We start from the raw sequence: 12273 nt of genomic DNA, 5'->3' as shown, positions 1-12273 counted from the left end.
TGTTGTGAATGAGATATATAGAGATATATGAAGAATGACACCAACACATCCTTCTAGAGCAACTTCTCCCAACCATTCAGGAACAGTTTGGTGACAAACAATGCCTTTTCCAGCATGATGGAGCACCTTGCCATGAGGCAAAAGTGATAACGAAGTGGCTCGTTGAACAAAACATCAATATTTTGGGTCCATGGCCAGGAAACTCTCCAGACCTTAAACACACTGAACAAAATATAACACACAACATGCAACTATTTCAAAGATTTTACTGAGTTACAGTTCATAAGGAAATCAGTAAATCAAAAATAAATAAATTAGGCCCTAATCTACGGATTTCACATAACTGGGAATACAGCTATTGGTTACAGATACGTGGATCAGAAAACCAGTCAGTATCTGGTGTGACCACAATTTACCTCATGCAGCACGACATCTCCGTCGCATAGAGTTGATCAGGCCTGTGGAATGTTGTCCCACTCCTCTTTATGGCTATGCGAAGTTACTGGATATTGGTGGGAACTGGAACACGATGTTGTACACGTCGATGCAGAGCATCCCAAACCTGTTCAATGGGTGACATGTCTGGTGAGTATGCAGGCCATGGAAGAACTGGGACATTTTCAGCTTCCAGGAATTGTGGACAGATCCTTGCGACATGGGGCAGAGTATTAACATGCTGAAACATGAGGTGATGGCGGCAGATGAATGGCACGACAATGGGCCTCAGGATCTCATCACGGTATCTCTGCGCATTCAAATTGCCATCGATAAAATGCAACTGTGTTTGTTGTCCATAGCTTACACGTGCCCATATCACAACCGCACCATGAACATGGGGGCACTCTGTTCACAACTTTGACATCAGCAAACCGCTCACCCACACAACGCCATACACGTATTCTGCTATTGCCAAATTCTCTAAAACGATGTTGGAGACAGCTTATGGTAGGGAAATGAACTTCTCTTGCAAAAGCTCTGGTGGACATTCCTGCAGTCAGCATGCCAATTGCACGCTCCCTCAAAACGTGACACATCTGTGGCATTGGGTTGTGTGACAAAACTGCCCATTTTAGAGTGGCCTTACTGTCCCCAGCACAAGGTCCACCTGTGTAATGATCATGCAGTTTAATCAGCTTCATGATATGCCACACCTGTCAGGTGGATGGATTATCTTGGCAAAGGAGAAATGTACACTAACAGGGATGTAAACACATGTGCACAACATTTGAGAGAAATAAGCTTTTCGTGCCTATGTGCAATTTCTGGGATCTTTTATTGCAGCTCATGAAACATGGGGACACTTGACATGTTGCGTTTATATTTTTGTTCAGTGTATATTCATGTCGTAGTTTCCAGTCAACTCCATTTCACTGAAAAGTTACTTCAACAAGTGAATGCTAGCGATGGCTAGCTATATTAGCTATTCTACCAGTCTGTCTTAATGAGTGTTATCATACTAACAGCACACCCTGCACACGGAAATACACAAACATTCCCAGCCAATGATAAAACAGTCATGGTATTTCATTTAAGAGAATGAACAAGATTTAACAAGGCAACCTTGGGGTTAATTTTTTACATCCGTACCCCAGTACGACCCACGTGCCCGCAGCGAAACGTCACGCCGTGAGGAACTATTAATGAGACAAAAAGATTCAGCGGAGCTTCCTGGTACCCCAACATTAAGCCACCAGTGATTTGGAGGAGGACCACATCAGCATTCTGAGTGTGGCAAACCCTGTAGGGACAGGGGCAGAGAACCCCAAGGAGAAGACAGGGAGGGGGGGGGGGAAGTCTGTGGGTCTGCCAGACTGGATAATAGCTCTGTGAGGCGCACACACAAACAACACGCGCACACAGGATGGAAATAGAGTGAAATAAATGCTTTGATACGGTTTGGATGACGTCACTCCTTCTGGCACGCGATACCATGTGACTGAGTAAGAATTGGACGCACAAAAAAACTAAAAACAATTGCAGGCATCAGAGAAATGGGAAAGGTGGTAGAAATAAGCAATCTCTGTTTCAGCCCGAGGTGGTAGAGAGGAGGTGGAGATGTTACAGCCAGGACTCGTCATATCTCTCTCTCTCCGCTTCATGTCTCCCTCCATCGAGCCACTCCCTCTGCGGTCAGACAGAGGCCAACGCTTCACCTCACTGCGGGATGTCGTTCTTTCACACACGCACGCACGCACACACATGCAGCGCCAATGAGGGGTATTCTGAAAGCCCCTGCTGCTACTGAAGATGAAAAGCAGATCGGTAGCCCCCCCCCCGCTCCTAACTCAGGCCTGTCATCAGGTCCACACCACTGCATTTTCCACGACAGCAGATGCTCTCATTCTAAAAATGTATGAAGCTAAACTGCCACAGACGCAGCAGCTGCACATAGTCATTCGGCATGGCGAGTGTATTTTGGGAGACTTGCCATATTATTCTCTCCATGCCTCTCTGCTAGATACGGAAACAACTGCACATTCTCCGGCATTCAATTTCTTGTGCTGTAATGTCTGTTATGGTTATAGTGTATGATCAATCACCAGCCTACACTGTCCGTCATTCATCGCTGTCATAATCATGGTTTGCTAGATCACAGGAGTTATTGAGAGCTACCTAATGAGGGGAGAGCAGGAGCAGTGAGGCCCTTACTGCTGTGTGTACCATCCCGGCGGCTGTGCAGTCTATTTACATTTCATATAGGAGAAGGGCGCAGCAGCTAGCCCTGTTTAGTGTGCAAATAGAGCCAGTCTGGCCCACTCCAGTACCCAGGCAACCAGTACCCAGATTGGCGGTGCAGCCCCTGACCCGTAATTCATTTCATTAGAGACCTTTGTAGGGAGGGGGAAAGACAAACAAGCCGAGTAGGGATGCATTAAGATGAACGGAGTGGCCTGGGGGGTGGAGATGGGATGGAGGGGGCTCTGTCTCATCTCTCTCACCTGAGAGACCATAGGTCAGACAGACAGGACCTCCATCCAGACTGGACAGCGCCACCTGTCCACCCATCAGTCTCTGGTCTGAGAGCAGGGGGCTGGAGAGGCTGGAATCCAATAACTTCATCTGATACTCGGAGCACGACGGCTACCTCTATCTCCCCTACCTCTATCTCTCCACTGTGGAGAGCACTCTGGCCAATACAGCTCTGTGCTGCTGCTTGAATGAGTCTCTCTGGTAAATCATCTCGTCTTTCTCAGCCAGTGACCTCAGTGAAGTGAGGTTGTGCCATATATTCTGCCATGCATCAGGGAAAGCTAGAGAGACTGGGGGAAAAAACCCTGTATATTTTCTACCCTCATATCATAAGGCTTCATCTCTTTGTTGCTGACTCACTCATCTTAGTGCTCCTCCCCCTCCACGCATCCTTCCATCCCTCATCCTCCTTTCTCTTCTCCCATCCAAAGCTCAGCATCTGATCCTACCATCTCCTGGACAAACAGAAATGAGAGAAAGGCAGAGCGCCTGACATAGCCACAATAATAATACACACTGGGCTTGTTGCCTAGCAACGCGGGGACAGGGCACATGTACCGAACGAGCTGACAGAAAGAGAGAGCGTGTGAGAGGGGGTGAGGGATGGAGAGAAAGCCAACAGCACTGGAGTAATCATGGTAATGTATGCCTCTGCATACTAAGCCTAGCCAGCGATGAGGATCCATTTCTGCCCTTCACCTTCTGAAAGAGTAAGACTATTTTCCCTGTGCAGTATCTCCACCCTAGTCTAACAGAGATGGGGATATTCCACATTAAACACCATGTATACACAGACATCCACAGAGACACGTCCGGGGCTCGAGAGATGCTCGAGGTGTCGCAGTCGTCATGCTGCCCGGTCCTAACTAGCCTCTGAAAACATCAATGGAGAGCAGTAAGGAGACTGTGTAGTTTTCCCAAGCAACCAATGCTAGCCAAGAAGCTACCTAGTTTGTTTTGATTCAATGAAGAGATAGCGGGCTAATTATTATATTATTGAGTAGCTTGTATCTAGGAGCAGGATGGGCATGGTACGGTTAGCAGCTATACTGCACACTGAAATGTCAACCATCCTGTTATCGACATACAGGGTACTGGGATTGGTGGCAATTGCACACCCTTATTTACCTTGATTGACTCCTTTTAAATAAAGTGAACGGATTGAGGCACTTCAGCTAATTAAGGACTCTACCAGTGATGAGGGGAGGCCCCTGATCCGAAGGAGGGGAACTAGGGTAGTAGAACAGGGACTGGGCGGAGACAGACGGATTTAAGGAACAACTACAGTATGGCGAGGGAGGGCAACACACGTTACTCTAAAAGTCACACTGTCTCTACATAAGCCGGGTAGATTTCACCCTCTAACGTACACGAACATAAAACATCGAGGCTAAGCTGGAGCTTTAAATCATGAATTCGGGGGGGGGGGGCGTGCACGCCGAATCCCAAACAAATTCGGGAAAATGGGCCAGTCGACTACTCTGCCCAAGCATTATGCATACACACACACACTCACACACTCACAACTTAAAACCATGCACACAAAGCACCCAGCTAGCTTCAAACCTGCAGCCCAGCAGGCCATCTCCATAATGAATAGTAAATCTGCTTTTCTCTACGATAGCTATGGCATCACTAGTAGGGTGCTCTGAATGGTTATTGGATTTCCACCTAGTACTGCACACGCATTGGCCATATAAAAAAGGCCATTTCATAATGCATATTCATATAGATCAATGGAGCGTGTAACAGGGAGTCCATCAAATCAGAAGTGTATTAACGTTGGGCCTATCAGCAGTGAGGAGGTGGAGATGCTTGATGCTATTGCCATGGCAGCGAGCTAGATAAAGCCATACTTAACGAGGATCCCAGCAAAACAAAGCCTAGCTCACTGCTACAACGGCACTGCTGTAGTATTTACTTACGTCCATGGGACCTGTTAAGTGTCATTACAGTAACTCACTTGGGGCCATCATCCCACCCAAGTGCATTTGCACCAAACCTGCATCTCAAAGATCTAGAAATTAACATCGGGGATCCCAACGATGAGAAACAAGACTGGGCCATCTCACTCTACTTCCTCTGAATGTAGAAGGCAGCTGGGGGTAACCGCAGTAGTTCCTCAGAACTCAACGGCCTATCTGGGAGGGCCACGATGGGATTAGCTTTGAGCAGCTTCCCACAAGCTCCTTCACACGCATGTAGGCTAATACACACAGTAACAAGCCTCCGCACCTCACTCAACCCCTTCCACCCACCTCACTCAACACCCCCCTCCCCCCCGACGCACTCCACAACTAATGAGCTGAAGTCTGAAACTCACAGTCCTGAGAGGGGGAGGGCCTGAAGACCTGCCGTGCCTCAGTGGAGGAGAGCATACACACATACGTGAACAATGTAGGCTTACGTGTGTGTACGTAGATCAAACATGCACCTATGGGGGGCAAAGAGCAGCATGCCATTGAATGTCTAGGCCAGGTTGCAGAACGTAGAGCAGTCAGAAACCAAGCACCGTTCTGCTTATAAATAAACAACCTGTTAGTGCGTGACACACCCACATCTGTGGAGGGAGCTGTGTGTTGTTCTCCAAGCCAAATCTTGTCAGGATGAGACTGCAGCCAAAGAAAAGCGGGGGAACGGCAGAACGAACCCCGCCCCCATCAAACAAACCACTTACGACCTCACACTGGACATGAGGCCCATCTTTCAATTCCCTACTCCTGAACTGAAATGAACACACGCTATGGGAGACTGACACATTTCCGCCTTTGAAATTATATTACCATCTCGAATCAAAATGCTAGCGTTAAATTCTTATGGCTGCAGGGGCAGTATTGAGTAACTTGGATGAAAGGTGCCCAGAGGGGCCCAGAGTAAACTGCCTGCTCCTCATTCCCATTTGCCAATATATGCATATTATTATTAGTATTGGATAGAAACCACTCTGAAGTTTCTAAAACTGTTTGAATGATGTCTGTGAGTATAACAGAACTCATATGGCAGGCAAAAACCTGAGAAGAAATCCAAACAGGAAGTGGGAAATCTGAGGTTGGTCGATTTATAACCCAGCCCCTATTGAATACACAGTGGGATATTGGTTATGTTGCACTTCCTACGGCTTCCACTAGATGTCAACCGTCTTTAGAAACGAGGCTTCTACTGTGTTGTGGAGCCGGATGGGAGCTGTTTGAGTCAGTGGTCTGGCAGAGAGGCAGGTCCTGGTCATGCGCATTTCACATGATAGCGACCTACATTCCATGGCTTTTCTACAGACAATGGAATTTTCCAGTTGGAGCGTTATTGAAGATTTTTGATAAAAACATCCTAAAGATTGATTCTATACTTAGTTTGAAATGTTTATACGACCTGTAATATAATATAGTTTTCGTCCGATGTTCGGCTGGACCTGCACGAGCGTTTGGATTTGTGTACTAATCGCCCTAACAAAAGTAGCTACTTAGCCATAAATATTGGACATTATTGAACTAAAACAAACATTTAATGTGGAACTGGGATTCCTGGGAGTGCATTTTGATGAAGATCACCAAAGGGAATATTTATAATGTTACTTCTGATTTCTCCAACATGGCGGATATATTTTTTTCTTTTCTTAGCGCCGTTCTCAGATTATTGCATGGTTTGCTTTTTCCGTAAAGTTTTTTTGAAATATGACACCACGGTTGCATTAAGGAGAGGTATATCTATATTTCCATGTCTAACAATAGTATTTTCATCGACATTTATAATGAGTATTTCTGTAAAATGATATGGCTCTCTGCAATATCACCGGATGTTTTAGAACTACTGAACGTAGCACACCAATGTAAACACCGCTTTTTATTATATAAATATGAACTTTATCAAACAAAACATACATGTAACATGAAGTCCTATGAGTGTCATCTGATGAAGATCAAAGGTTAGTGATTAATTTGATCTATATTTGTGTTTTTTGTGACTCCTCTCTTTGGCTGGAAAAATGGCTGTGTTTTTCTGTGAGTTGGTGGTGACCTAAATCATTTGTGGTGCTTTCGCTGTAAAGCCTATTTGAAATCTGACACTGTGGTGGGATTAACAACAAGATTACCTTTAAAACGGTATAAAATACATGTTTAAGGAATTTTAATTATGATATTTCTGTTTTGAATTTGGCACCCTGCACTTTCACAGACGTTTTAAGGACACCAGTGTAGTATCAACATGGTTTCTGTGCACTGAAAGGACCCAAGTATCCAAACTCATGAAAATTCTGCTCAGTTGTTTCCCATTTACTGTGCTACAGATGAATCAAATGAAAGGAGAGAGAAAGAAGAAATAGCTAGCATGGTTTCTCACATAACATTCAGCAGGAACGTCACTGCCTACCAGTGTGTATGTGTATATAATCAGTTTGTGTGAATTAGTGTGTGTGTGTGTGTGTGTGTGTGTGTGTGTGTGTGTGTGTGTGTGTGTGTGTGTGTGTGTGTGTATGTGTGTGTAAGAGATAAATGTGAGGCGCTGTGACTAGGGCTCCATTAATTAAGGATTATGGGAGGAGGTAAAAATAACTGTGGAGCGGAGCAGGATAATGAACAAAGCACGGGGGAGGAACACAGGGAGATGGGATGTGACCTTTACCAAAATGAGTACGAAAACATCATCAAAACAATCCGCCATCAAGCTCTGCCTGCACCCATCTTGTCGTGCCAGGATGAAAAAGCTGTCAAAACCTTTCCCCGACGTAACGGGATTACGCAGTCATGTGTGAAAGACACTCAGTAGATTACTGATGGGATGGGAAGCGTGGAGGTTTACCAGAGAGAACATGGCTGGAGAGGTTTCTCAGGCCTCTCAGGCATACTAGTGTTGTAAATGTCTGCCGCTGCTTGGTTAGCTCCTCGTCAGTCAGTAGCCTAGATCTTACTGTGTGTCTGTGTGTGTGTGTCTGTGTGTGTGTGTCTGTGTGTGTGTGTGTCTGTGTGTGTGTGTGTCTGTGTGTCTGTGTGTGTGTGTGTCTGTGTGTGTGTGTGTCTGTGTGTGTGTGTGTCTGTGTGTGTGTGTGTCTGTGTGTGTGTGTGTCTGTGTGTGTGTGTGTCTGTGTGTGTGTGTGTGTCTGTGTGTGTGTGTGTGTCTGTGTGTGTGTGTCTGTGTGTGTGTGTGTGTGTCTGTGTGTGTGTGTGTGTGTCTGTGTGTGTCTGTGTGTGTGTGTGTGTCTGTGTGTCTGTGTGTGTCTGTGTGTGTGTGTGTGTGTGTCTGTGTGTGTCTGTGTGTGTGTGTGTGTGTGTCTGTGTGTGTGTGTGTGTCTGTGTGTGTGTGTGTGTGTCTGTCTGTCTGTGTGTGTGTGTCTGTCTGTGTGTGTGTGTCTGTCTGTGTGTCTGTGTCTGTGTGTCTGTCTGTGTGTCTGTGTGTGTGTCTGTGTCTGTGTGTGTGTCTCTGTGTGTGTGTCTGTGTGTGTGTCTGTGTGTGTGTCTGTGTGTGTGTGTCTGTGTGTGTGTGTGTGTTTCTGGGGCTCCTAAGAGAAGGCTCAGGCGCCAAGACAGGCCGAGGCCCCAGAGCCCAGACCACAGGCAGGCTGACAGGGGACAGTTGGCAGGGCTGCCTGAGACAACAGCATAAACAACCATGAGGAGTGGAAACCCGATCCCTCACAGTGGAAAAAACCCTCAGCGCACCAGGCAGAAAGAACAGCAGAGAAAACACTTCCATTATACCACCTCATTCTACATGGAGCCTCTCTGGCTGGGGAGCAGATTCACAGGAATCCTGGCCTGACACACACACGTCCTCTCTTGCTCTATGGGGAAGTTGATTGGGAGCGTTCCGGGGGACCAAACAGAATTCTAATTTGTCCTGGTTCAGCAGTGGCATGAGAGGAGCCGCTCCCTCAGATCCCAGATGAATTATATATCTATAAGCCAGATGAAAGGCCTCTAACAGCACAGCATGGCAGTCTGAGAGCTGGGGCGGGGCCTGGGGTGCTGCTATGCACCCCCAACTGCCCACTGGGAGGTGGCTGGCTAAATAGGGTACAGCCAGGGATACATCGTGTGTGTGTGTGTGTGTGTGTGTGGCTAGACTAAGGGAACCAATGGGCTGGAAAACACTGAAAGCTTGGCCAAGGTGAACGTCACACTCTAACGAGCTCAGAAGTTATTTCCCAGCGCCCACGCCCCCCTGGGGATCGCTGTATAACTTTGGAACATGTTCCCCACCAAGCACATAAGCAATTACAGCCACAACAGATGACCTGGAGCAGGCTGGCTCCACTAAATATGCTCTTTCCTTCTGAATACATTCCACCTCCAGCTCTGTCGTTCAGTCACTCCCTGTTTCCCCTTTCTATCCTCTCTGCAATGTTGTCCTCCCATACATGTATTCTCATTGCTACTAAATGAAATCACCATTGGCCACCACTGAGCCCCACATATCCAGGGCAGCCCCTTCCCTCAGACAGACACACTGTGTCCACAGCCAGCCAGACCTGAGCCCCACATATCCAGGGCAGCCCCTTCCCTCAGACAGACACACTGTGTCCACAGCCGGCCAGAGCTGAGCCACACAATGGAACAATCAATACTCTCATTAGACAAGTAGACCCGCACCAATTAGTGGTTTGGACTAGTGCCATCCAAGAACCCTTCCACTGAACCAATGACACCGGTCACCAAATATGTCAGTTTCCAATGACTAGGCTACATGGGCTAGTCAGAGGGGACGTGAATGGATTAGTATGGAGTGATTCTCTCTGCTGCCTGCAGTGGATTCTAATGCAGGTCTGTTATACCCAATTCACATAGGACTTGCGGTACATTGCCTGAAAAAAGAATTGAGCAATGTTTATATGGTCCCCTTTCAAAAAGCCAAATGTTCACCACATTCTTGTCACCATTTGCCTTTCATATCGCCATTGCTTTTGCCAGGAAGGAGCGAGAGACATTAAACTTGGACCCTGTTGTGATCATTGTCATGGTAACCAGAGTGACAGGAAGCTCGTGAATGCACATTTCTCTGACAGAAATATGATTACGCGATCATTTGGTGGAAATAAAAGTTTCGGCTTTGATACCGAAAATACCTTTCAGATAAAGAAAACGCGAAAAAGTTGGCGGTATGGTAAAGTCGGTGGAAAAATGTCTTGGTATGAAAGGGATATTCTTCCCTCCTCAATGAAGCCAAGGCAAGCTGAAGCGTCACTGAGCTGTGACTGGCTGCCCATGTTGTGTGTGTTACTGGGCAGTAAACAAACTCCACACATGTGTAAGGGGAGAAGAACGAGTAAAACACTTGATTAAGAGAGAGGGTGTATTCCGTTTAAATAACAAATATCTGGACGCACAGGCAGAGAGAGCGAGCAAGAGAGAGGAGAGGGAGAGAGCAAGAGAGAGGAGAGAGAAAAATGAGTGAGAAAAAGTAGAGAGAGTGATTGAGAAATAGGCTAATAGCTATAAGCTCACATGATTTCACAAGGCTGAAGGAAAGATGGAATGAAACAGTCTTCCTTCCCCCTCATCGCGGACTACCAGACGATGTGAGAGCAGCAGCCACTGAATTCAGAGCACAGCCTCACGCTACAATGCATTCTGGGAAGCCCTCTCCATTAGCAGCGCTGGAGCGGCACACACACACAGGCCTTGTTCAAGGGAGCAGATGGAATTGGGAGGTGGTGGGGAAAGGAAAGGAAGCCCTGCTACCTTCCAGTCAAACGTCACCTCTTCCTTCTCAGAAAAACAGCTAAGCTTGGAGAGATACCTAGCTAGCAAAGAGAGCTGCACAGCACACAACAGGGTTTTAGCCTGCAGTGGAGACACAATGGCAACAGACTCACATTCTGAGCTTGTACAGAACCATGGACATCTCTGAGAACAGCTTGGCCGTGCCATTTCCTGGGGCAGCACTGAACCAGACTAGCACCATTTGCCCTGGTGCTCCCTCCCCCACACTGACTGCAGAGTAGAGCAGGCCTTGGGGCCGGTTGGCACAACGCTGCTGGAGTAAATATCAGTAAATTGGGAAAAGTAATGAATCATCCTCGCTTCCAGCAGCCAGTATTGGGTCTGAGTGCTTTTAAGAGGCTCCGAGCAGACTTCCCCACTGATTTTAATACAGGCCTTTAAGTTTTAACAAAGCCAACCCGTTCACCACTTTAACCCAGGCCTCCTCCATTATTGTGGCTCCTGCAGAATGTACCATGTGGAATAGCATACATCTGTACCCAGTGAGAGACTATCTGGCCCTAGTATTATAGAGGTAGAAGGAGGGGGAAGGCTGACACGGTCATACCAGACCATTTCTCACAGGAGCTATTTGCATTCAGTAAGAAGGCGTAATGTTCTTCTGTTTATGTCAGTGCAATGCCGACAGGGCACAGCTCTGCTGCATGGTATGCTGTATGGTTCCCTATAGGGGTGGCTGGCTGGGCTAAAATGGCTCTAGTTTGCTCAAGCCAGTGAACCAGGGCTGTGTGGGCGGCTTCAGCAGGATATCAGGGTGTTCGGGACACACTCACTCCAGCTATGAGCAGAGCCCTCTGTGTAAAACAAAAGATCTGAGTCACAAGACCCCCCCCCCCCCCGGCGGAGATGGTCAGCTGAACATGGCAGTCTGTCCACATTCACCACATGTGAGGGGTGAGCGTCAACAATGACTTCACAAATCCAGACCAATGTTTTCCTTTGACAACCATACATCAAAGAAATTGTTCTCTTGCACTCTGGGCCAAGAAATGTGCTTTCCTTCAATGTGTGCCTCGGTTGACTGTGGTGGAAAAACACTTGTATAGCTGTGGCTTGTGTTCCCCCTTCCCATAGTGTCTGTATTTGAGCCTTGCGCCTGCTCCTGGCCCCAGGCAGGACAAAGAGCTCTGGCTATTGAGCCCTGGCCTGATTTAGCCCAGGCAGGGAGCAGCCGCAGTGTTTGGCCCCTATTGGGTTTCAGCTCAATGGCTGGACAGGCTTCTCTGTGACAATGGCCACTCTGTTCTGGAGCCTCATTGGGGGAGTGGGGAGGTCATGACCCCTCAGACTCAGGGAGGGGGTTGATGAGGGTAAAAAATGGGGGCGACAGACAATTTGGCTCAAACTAGTGCATTGTGGATCTCTTCTCAACTTATTCCTCTCTCCTCTTTTCCATGTCAAGAATACAAATGAATGACCTGTCCAGCAGAAACCATGTGAAATACTTAACACTAGAAAGTCCTCAAGGGACACCCCCTTCCAGCCAATGACGTGTCTTTTGGACATTTCAATCTGCACCTATCTCTTCATACAATTTCACAATTCATAGTACTGTCACCTATCAGACTATTGCCAATTTAATCTTGTCGTT

General features: G+C 47.1%; 1 protein-coding gene across 4 annotated transcripts in view; it reads right to left on the bottom strand.

The window, feature by feature from the left end:
• The window catches only part of LOC109886640 (ankyrin repeat domain-containing protein 11), a 145653-nt gene that overhangs the window by 42707 nt on the left and 90673 nt on the right, over window positions 1-12273 (bottom strand). Inside the window, exons 1-2 of one of the 4 annotated variants that reach the window (XM_020478286.2) lie at window positions 6223-6233; window positions 871-872 (exon numbers count right to left, since the gene is read on the bottom strand). The exons of the other annotated variants lie outside the window; for them this stretch is intronic. The gene's annotated coding sequence lies outside the window, so the exon portion shown is untranslated. Of the gene's footprint in view, window positions 1-870; window positions 873-6222; window positions 6234-12273 lie in introns of those variants that run through there. 4 annotated transcript variants of the gene reach the window in all.

Source organism: Oncorhynchus kisutch, linkage group LG3 (genome assembly GCF_002021735.2).
Source record: "Oncorhynchus kisutch isolate 150728-3 linkage group LG3, Okis_V2, whole genome shotgun sequence".
NCBI lineage: Eukaryota > Metazoa > Chordata > Actinopteri > Salmoniformes > Salmonidae > Oncorhynchus > Oncorhynchus kisutch.
This window is presented reverse-complemented; position numbering and strand designations above follow the sequence as displayed.